The sequence below is a fragment of the Oncorhynchus nerka genome, unplaced genomic scaffold (genome assembly GCF_034236695.1).
Source record: "Oncorhynchus nerka isolate Pitt River unplaced genomic scaffold, Oner_Uvic_2.0 unplaced_scaffold_2381, whole genome shotgun sequence".
NCBI lineage: Eukaryota > Metazoa > Chordata > Actinopteri > Salmoniformes > Salmonidae > Oncorhynchus > Oncorhynchus nerka.
Genome location: NW_027038914.1, coordinates 32501 through 41375, shown reverse-complemented (window position 1 = coordinate 41375; position 8875 = coordinate 32501). Strand labels below are relative to the sequence as shown.

Below are 8875 nucleotides of genomic sequence, written 5' to 3'. Positions count from 1 at the left end.
AGAGTGTAATGAGGACACTGATACAGGGGGGTGTTGATCAGAGTGTAATGAGGACACTGATACAGGGGGTGTTGATCAGAGTGTAATGAGGACACTGATACAGGGGGTGTTGATCAGAGTGTAATGAGGACACTGATACAGGGGGTGTTGATCAGAGTGTAATGAGGACACTGATACAGGGGTGTTGATCAGAGTGTAATGAGGACACTGATACAGGGGGGTTGATCAGAGTGTAATGAGGACACTGATACAGGGGGTGTTGATCAGAGTGTAATGAGGACACTGATACAGGGGAGTGTTGATCAGAGTGTAATGAGGACACTGATACAGGGGGGTGTTGATCAGAGTGTAATGAGGACACTGATACAGGGGGGTGTTGATCAGAGTGTAATGAGGACACTGATACAGGGGGGTGTTGATCAGAGTGTAATGAGGACACTGATACAGGGGTGTTGATCAGAGTGTAATGAGGACACTGATACAGGGGGGTGTTGATCAGAGTGTAATGAGGACACTGATACAGGGGGGTGTTGATCAGAGTGTAATGAGGACACTGATACAGGGGGTGTTGATCAGAGTGTAATGAGGACACTGATACAGGGGGTGTTGATCAGAGTGTAATGAGGACACTGATACAGGGGGGTGTTGATCAGAGTGTAATGAGGACACTGATACAGGGGGTGTTGATCAGAGTGTAATGAGGACACTGATACAGGGGGTGTTGATCAGAGTGTAATGAGGACACTGATACAGGGGGGTGTTGATCAGAGTGTAATGAGGACACTGATACAGGGGGTGTTGATCAGAGTGTAATGAGGACACTGATACAGGGGTGTTGATCAGAGTGTAATGAGGACACTGATACAGGGGGGTGTTGATCAGAGTGTAATGAGGACACTGATACAGGGGGTGTTGATCAGAGTGTAATGAGGACACTGATACAGGGGGTGTTGATCAGAGTGTAATGAGGACACTGATACAGGGGTGTTGATCAGAGTGTAATGAGGACACTGATACAGGGGGTGTTGATCAGAGTGTAATGAGGACACTGATACAGGGGGTGTTGATCAGAGTGTAATGAGGACACTGATACAGGGGGTGTTGATCAGAGTGTAATGAGGACACTGATACAGGGGTTGATCAGAGTGTAATGAGGACACTGATACAGGGGAGTGTTGATCAGAGTGTAATGAGGACACTGATACAGGGAAATTAGTGATCAGAGTGTAATGGGGACACTGATACAGAAGTTGATCAGAGTGTAATAGGGACACTGATACAGAGAGGGGTTGATCAGGGGTATAGGGACACTAATCTGGGGGATTGATCAGAGTGTAATGAGGACACTGATACGAAGTGTTGATCAGAGTGTAATGAGGACACTGATACAGAAGTGTTGATCAGAGTGTAATGAGACACGTGATACAGAAGTGATCAGAGTGTAATAAGGACACTGATACAGGGGGTGTTGATCAGAGTGTAATGAGGACACTGACACAGGGTGATAGGTGTGATGTGTTGGGGGTTGATCAGAGTGTAAATGAGGACACTGATAGGAGGAAGGGGTTGATCAGAGTGTAATGATACACTGATACAGGGGGTGCTGATCAGAGTGTAATGAGGACACTGGGATACGGGGGGGTGTTGATCAGAGTGTTGATGAGAGACACTGACACAGGGGGTGCTGATCAGAGTGTAATGAGGACACTGATAGGGGGGTGTTGGATCAGAGTATAATGAGGACACTGACACAGGGGGGGTGTTGATCAGAGAATGAGGACACTGGATACAGGGGGTGTTGATCAGAGTGTAATGAGGACACTGATACAGGGGGGGGTGTTGATCAGAGTGTAATGAGGACACTGATACAGGGGGATGTTGATCAGAGCGTAATGAGGACACTGATACAGGGGTGTTGAACAGAGTGTAATGAGACACTGATACAGGGGGGTGTTGACAGAGGTAATGAGGACATGGGGGGTGTTGATCAGAGTGTAATGAGGACACTGATACAGGGGGTGTTGATAGGGGGGAGGTGTTGATCAGAGTGTGATGAGGACACCGACACAGGGGGGTGATCAGAGTGTGATGAGGACACTGATACGGGGGGTGTTGATCAGAGTGTAATGAGGACACTGATAGGGGGGGTGTTGATCAGAGTATAATGAGGACACTGATACAGGGGGGTTGATCAGAGTGTAATGAGGACACTGATACAGGGGGTGTTGATCAGAGTGTAATGAGGACACTGATACAGGGGGTGTTGATCAGAGTGTGATGAGGACACTGATACAGGGGGTGTTGATCAGAGTGTAGTGAGGACACTGATACGGGGGTGTTGATCAGAGTGTAGTGAGGACACTGATACAGGGGGTGTTGATCAGAGCGTAATGAGGACACTGATACAGGGGGTGTTGAACAGAGTGTAATGAGGACACTGATACAGGGGGTGTTGATCAGAGTGTGATGAGGACACTGATACGGGGGTGTTGATCAGAGTGTGATGAGGACACTGATACAGGGAGGGTTGATCAGAGTGTAATGAGGACACTGATACAGGGGGGGTGTTGATCAGAGTGTGATGAGGACACTGATACGGGGGGGTGTTGTTGATCAGAGTGTGATGAGGACACTGATACGGGGGGGGTGTTGACCTAGAGTGTGATGAGTGACACTGATACAGGGGGGTGTTGATCAGAGTGTGATGAGTGACAATTGATAGGGGGTGTTGATCAGAGTGTAGTGAGGACACTGATAGGGGGGTGTTGATCAGAGTGTGATGAGGACACTGATACAGGGGTGTTGATCAGAGTGTGATGAGGACACTGATGGGGAGGAGGGGTGTTGATCAGAGGTGATGAGACACTGATGGGTGTGTGTGTTTAGGTGAGTGGTGAGGCAGCTCAAAGAAGGCCAGTCTGAAGTCTCTGGGACCTGCAGGAGGAAGTGCCATAGTCAGGTTCCTCCACAACATATCCACAACATGTCCTCAACATGTCCTCAACAACCTCAACATGTCCTCAACATATCCCCAACATATCCCCAACATATCCCCAACATGTTCATGTCCTCATATCCTCACCATATCCTCACCATATCCTCACCATTACAGCAGACATGACAATGCAACACACTGATTGGGAAGGGTGGTGGTGATGAGTATGTAGATGATGTCGTTCCTCTCTGCCGTTCTACAGGTTTTTACTGAAGAAGACCAAATCGCCAGGCAACGGAGACGATGACGGCATGGGAGGCGGCTTCACGGCGACAGATCCTGCCGCTAAGGAAACCAAGCCCTACCCTTTACCCCCGCGGGACTGCCTCCTTCACAACCAGAGGGGTGCAGCGCTGCCTTCAATCAAAAAGGAGAGCCCTGACAGGCCGGTTGAGACTGTGGATGCCCCAGTCCACGTCCCTCGGCCGTTGGCAGCACACTTCCTGGCAAACAGGAAGCGGAAGTGGTTACAAACTCCCAAATTGGGGTGCGGCCTAAAAGCAGCCCTTCGGGGAGGAAGAGGAGGAAGAGGAGGATGGAGAGAGGGCAGGACCATCTGGTCAGGGCGCTGTCCAGCCTTCTTCCTCCTCCTCTTCCTCCTCCCTCCGCTCCTTCATCCCTTTCTCTGGAGGGGTCAGAGGCTGGGGGCCGGGGTGAGCGGTGTAGGATCATCATCATCATCATCATCATCACTACCATCAATGGTTGGCGGGCCGCCCAAAGCCAAGAAATCTAAACCCAACAACGCCAAGGTGAGACCTGTAGTCCAACCTAACGCCTTCTCAATGTACTCTGTTGATAAGAGTCAAGTACATGTGAATGATAGATGGGTATGTTCTAGATGTTCTGTTTCTATCTCTCAGCGCCAAGCCAGTGCCAAACAGGATGACTGGGCCGTGGTAGAGGAGGTTCTGCAGGTAACGTTGATGGGGTTGATGTTGTTCTGATGGGCTGAACAGAAATCCCAGTCTTTACTCAGGCCTGCTGAGGGTCTCCCCTGTTGTTTATATAGAAACCTAGTCAGACAGATCCACATTTCTACTGTTGTCATGTCTGCAGCCGTTGAGATGCTCACCTCTCTCTTCTCTGTCTCCTCTCTACAGCCGGTGGACAGGGAACCCTGATCTACCACATGGACTCTGGGGCGCATCGCTACGGCAACGAACAGGACTTGCCAGACGAGTTCTTTGAGGTGATGTGGACGACATCCGTAAACGCCCGCTCAGCTGAAGAGTGAGAGGTGGGACTGAGGAGAGAGGAGAGACTGAGAGAGAGGAAGAGGGGGAGGAGAGACTGAGAGAGAGGAAGAGGAGAGACAGAGAGAGGGGAGAAGAGACTGAGAGAGAGGAAGTGTGGAGGAGAGACTGAGAGGAAGAGGGGGGAGAGACTGAGAGAGGAAGAGGGGAGAGACTGAGAGAGGAAGAGGGGAGGAGAGACAGAGAGGAAGAGGGGAGGGAGAGACAGAGAGAGGAGGAGAGAGGAAAGAGGAGAGACAGAGAGGAAGAGGGAGGAGAGACAGAGAGAGAGGAAGGGGAGGAGAGACTGAGAGGGAAGTGTGGAGGAGAGACTGAGAGGAAGGGGAGGAGAGACAGAGAGGAAGAGGGAGGAGAGACTGAGAGAGGAAGAGGGGAGGAGAGACTGGAGAGAGGAAGAGGAGGAGAGACTGAGAGAGGAAGAGGAGGAGAGACTGAGAGAGGAAGAGGGGAGGAGAGACTGAGAGAGGAAGAGGGAGGAGAGACTGAGAGAGGAAGAGGGGGAGGAGAGACTGAGAGAGGAAGAGGGGAGGAGAGACTGAGAGAGGAAGAGGGGAGGAGAGACTGAGAGAGGAAGAGGGGAGGAGAGACTGAGAGAGGAAGAGGGGGGAGAGACTGAGAGGAGGAAGAGGGGAGAGAGGAGACAGAGAGAGGAAGAGGGGAGGAGAGACAGAGAGAGAGGAAGAGGAGAGACAGAGAGAGGAAGAGGAGAGAGGAGAGAGAGGAAGAGGGGAGGAGACAGAGAGAGGAAGAGGGGAGAGAGAGAGAGGAAGAGGGGGAGACTGAGAGAGAGAAGAGGGGAGACTGAGAGAGAGGAAGAGGAGACTGAGAGAGAGGAAGAGGGGAGAGACTGAGAGAGAGAGAGAGGAGAGAGAGGGGAGGGGAGGAGACTGAGAGAGAGGAAGAGGGGAGACTGAGAGAAGAGGGAGGAGAGACTGAGAGAGGAAGAGGGAGGAGAGACAGAGAGAGGAAGAGGGGAGACAGAGAGAGAGGAAGAGGGGGAGAGACTGAGAGAGAAGAGGGAGACTGAGAGAGGAAGAGGGGAGGAGAGACTGAGAGAGGAAGAGGGAGAGAGACTGAGAGAGAGGAAGAGGGGAGGAGAGACTGAGAGAGAAGAAGGGAGGAGACAGAGAGAGGAAGAGGGGAGGAGAGACAGAGAGAGGAAGAGGGAGGAGAGACAGAGAGAGGAAGAGGGAGGAGAGACAGAGAGAGGAAGAGGGGAGAGAGACTGAGAGAGAGGAAGAGGGGAGGAGAGACTGAGAGAGAGGAAGAGGGAGGAGACAGAGAGAGAAGAGGGGAGGAAGAGAGAGAGAGAAGAGGAAGAGGAGACTGAGAGAGAGGAAGAGGGAGGAGAGAGAGACTGAGAGAGAGGGAGGGGAAGAGAGGGAGGAGAGACTGAGAGAGAGGAAGAGGGGAGGAGAGACTGAGAGAGAGGAAGAGGGGAGGAGACTGAGAGAGAGGAAGAGGAGGAGAGACTGAGAGAGAGGAAGAGGGAGGAGAGACTGAGAGAGGGAAGAGAGGAAGACTGGAGAGGAAGAGGAGGAGAGACTGAGAGAGAGGAAGAGGGGAGGAGAGACTGAGAGAGGAAGAGGGGAGGAGAGACTGAGAGGAAGAGGGGAAGAGACAGAGGGGAGAGGAGGAGGGGAGGAGATGAGAGAGGAAGAGGGGAGGAGAGACTGAAAGAGAGGAAGAGGGGAGGAGAGACTGAGAGAGGAAGAGGTGAGGAGAGACTGAGAGAGGAAGAGGGGAGGAGAGACTGAGAGAGAAGAGGGAGGAGAGACTGAGAGGGGAGGGAGGAGACTGAGAGGAGGAGAGACTGAGAGGAGAGGAGGAGAGACTGAGGAGGAGAGACTGAGAGGGGAAGAGGAGAGGGAGGAGAGACTGAGAGAGGAAGAGAGGGAGGAGAGACTGAGAGAGGAAGAGGGGAGGAGAGACTGAGAGAGGAAGAGGGGAGGAGAGACTGAGAGAGGAAGAGGGGAGGAGAGACTGAGAGAGGAAGAGGGGAGGAGAGACTGAGAGAGAGGAAGAGGGGGAGGAGAGACTGAGAGAGGAAGAGGGGAGGAGAGACAGAGAGAGAAGAGGGAGGAGAGACAGAGGGTTAAGTGCTTTGCTCAAAGGCACATTGACAGATGTTCTTATCTAGGCTGTTTGGGGATTCAAACCAGCGACCTTTCGGTTACTGGCCCAATGCTCTTAACTGCTTGACTACGTGTCATGAGCAGATCTGGGGTCAGTTTGACATCCTGGATTTAGTGAGTTAGGATAACCCAATGTCATGTATAAACAAAAGTAAGAAGAGCAGATCTGGGGTCAGTTTTGACCTTCTAATGGTTAAGGTCTGAAAGCAGTCAGTTAGGGACTTCTATATGGGTTTATATATATACTCCAATTACAGTTTGCCAAGGACTTAATTAGACGCTTTGGGGAGAGACTGTGGGGAATGCTGGGAAACGTTGCTGTGTGGTATGTGCATGCGCCTGATTGGTTCTTTATGATGTCTTCTTCAAAAGAGATGTCTGCCTCCCCGTTCTCTGTGTGACACCACACCAGACAGATTATCAAGGCTAGAATTACATTGACCACAGTGATCTATCACACACACACACACACACACACACACACACACACACACACACAACCAAATCAAAAAGTCAACTGTAAATCATCTCTCTTGCTCTCTCCTCTCTCTCATGCTCTCTCCTCTCTCTCCCCTCTCTCTTTTTCTCTCTCTCTCTCTCCCTCTCCTCTCTCCCTCTCCTCTTTCTTTCTCTCCCCTCTCCCATCTCTCTTCTCACCTCTCTCCTCACCCCCTCTCCCCTCTCCCTCTCCTTTCTCCCTTTAGGAGGGTACTAGAGGAGGCTCCTCTGATGACTAAAGCTCTGAGAGAATCTCAGATGAAGGATAAGATGGACAGATACCCCAGTGAGTTGTGTGGGTGAATGTGTGTCAGATACCCCATGAGTTGTGTTGTGGGTGTGTGTGTTCGCCCATGTGTGTGTGTGTGTGTCAGATACCCCGAGTGAGTTGTGTTGTGGGTGAATGTGTGTCAGATACCCTTGAATTTCTCCTACATTTGAATCGACCACTAACCTGGAGGTGGATGTCAATAGTGATCAAATCTGTTACTACAGTAACATTAGCAATATAATGTGTGTGTGTGTGTGTGTGTGTGTCCAGGTAGTTCTGAGGTCAGTTCCTGACAGATGTGTTCTACAGGGATTCTTCAGACCTCTAGAGACAGGTAGATCTCACTAACTCTCTTCCTCTCTCTCTTCCTCTATCCCCTTCTGTCTCCTTGTGTTAGTAACTATGTGTTGAGTCTAGAGACAGGTAGAGGGTTCTGTCTCCTTGTGTTAGTAACTATGTGTTGAGTCTAGAGACAGGTAGATCTCTCCCTTCCCCTTCTGTCTCCTTGTGTTAGTAACTATGTGTTGAGTCTAGAGACAGGTAGATCTCTCCCTTCCTCTTCCTCTCTTCCTCTATCCCCTTCTGTCTCCTTGTGTTTAGTAACTATGTGTTGAGTCTAGAGACAGGTAGATCTCTTCCTCTTCCTCTCTTCCTCCCCCCCTTCTGTCTCCTTGTATTAGTAACTATGTGTTGACTCTAGAGACAGGTAGATCTCTCTCTTTCCTCTATCCCCTTCTGTCTCCTTGTATTAGTAACTATGTGTTGAGTCTAGAGACAGGTAGATCTCTCCCTTCTCTTCCTCTCTTCCTCTATCCCCTTCTGTCTCCTTGTGTTAGTAACTATGTGTTGAGTCTAGAGACAGGTAGATCTCTCTCTTCTTCCTCTATCCCCTTCTGTCTCCTTGTGTTAGTAACTATGTGTTGAGTCTAGAGACAGGTAGATCTCTCCCTTCCTCTCTCTTTCCTCTATCCCCTTCTGTCTCCTTGTGTTAGTAACTATGTGTTGACTCTAGAGACAGGTAGATCTCTCCCTTCCTCTATCCCCTTCTGACTCCTTGTATTAGTAACTATGTGGTGAGTCTAGAGACAGGTAGATCTCTCTCTTCCTCTATCTTTCTGTCTCCTTGTGTTAGTAACTTGTTGAGTCTAGAGACAGGTAGATCTCTCCCTTCCTCTATCCCCTTCTGTCTCCTTGTATTAGTAACTATGTGTTGAGTCTAGAGACAGGTAGATCTCTCCCTCCTCTTTCTCTCTCTCCCTTCTGTCTCCTTGTGTTAGTAACTAGTGTTGACTCTAGAGACAGGTAGATCTCTCTCTCTCTTTCTCTCTATCCCCTTCTGTCTCCTTGTATTAGTAACTATGTGTTGACTCTAGAGACAGGTAGATCTCTCTCTTCCTCTGTCTCCTTGTGTTAGTAACTATGTGTTGACTCTAGAGACAGGTAGATCTCTCTCTTCCTCTGTCTCCTTGTGTTAGTAACTATGTGTTGACTCTAGAGACAGGTAGATCTCTCTCTTCCTCTATCCCCTTCTGTCTCCTTGTGTTAGTAACTATGTGTTGAGTCTAGAGACAGGTAGATCTCTCCCTCTCTCTTTCTCTCTCTCTTCCTCTCTCCCTTTCTGTCTCCTTGTATTAGTAACTATGTGTTGACTCTAGAGACAGGTAGATCTCTCTCTTCCTCTATCCCCTTCTGTCTCCTTGTGTTAGTAACTATGTGTTGA

General features: G+C 50.0%; 1 pseudogene; it reads left to right on the top strand.

Annotated features, from left to right (window-relative positions):
• The first annotated feature begins 2902 nt into the window (after positions 1 to 2902).
• LOC135567203 (tether containing UBX domain for GLUT4-like) overlaps positions 2903 to 8875 on the top strand; it is a 29270-nt pseudogene continuing 23297 nt past the window's right edge.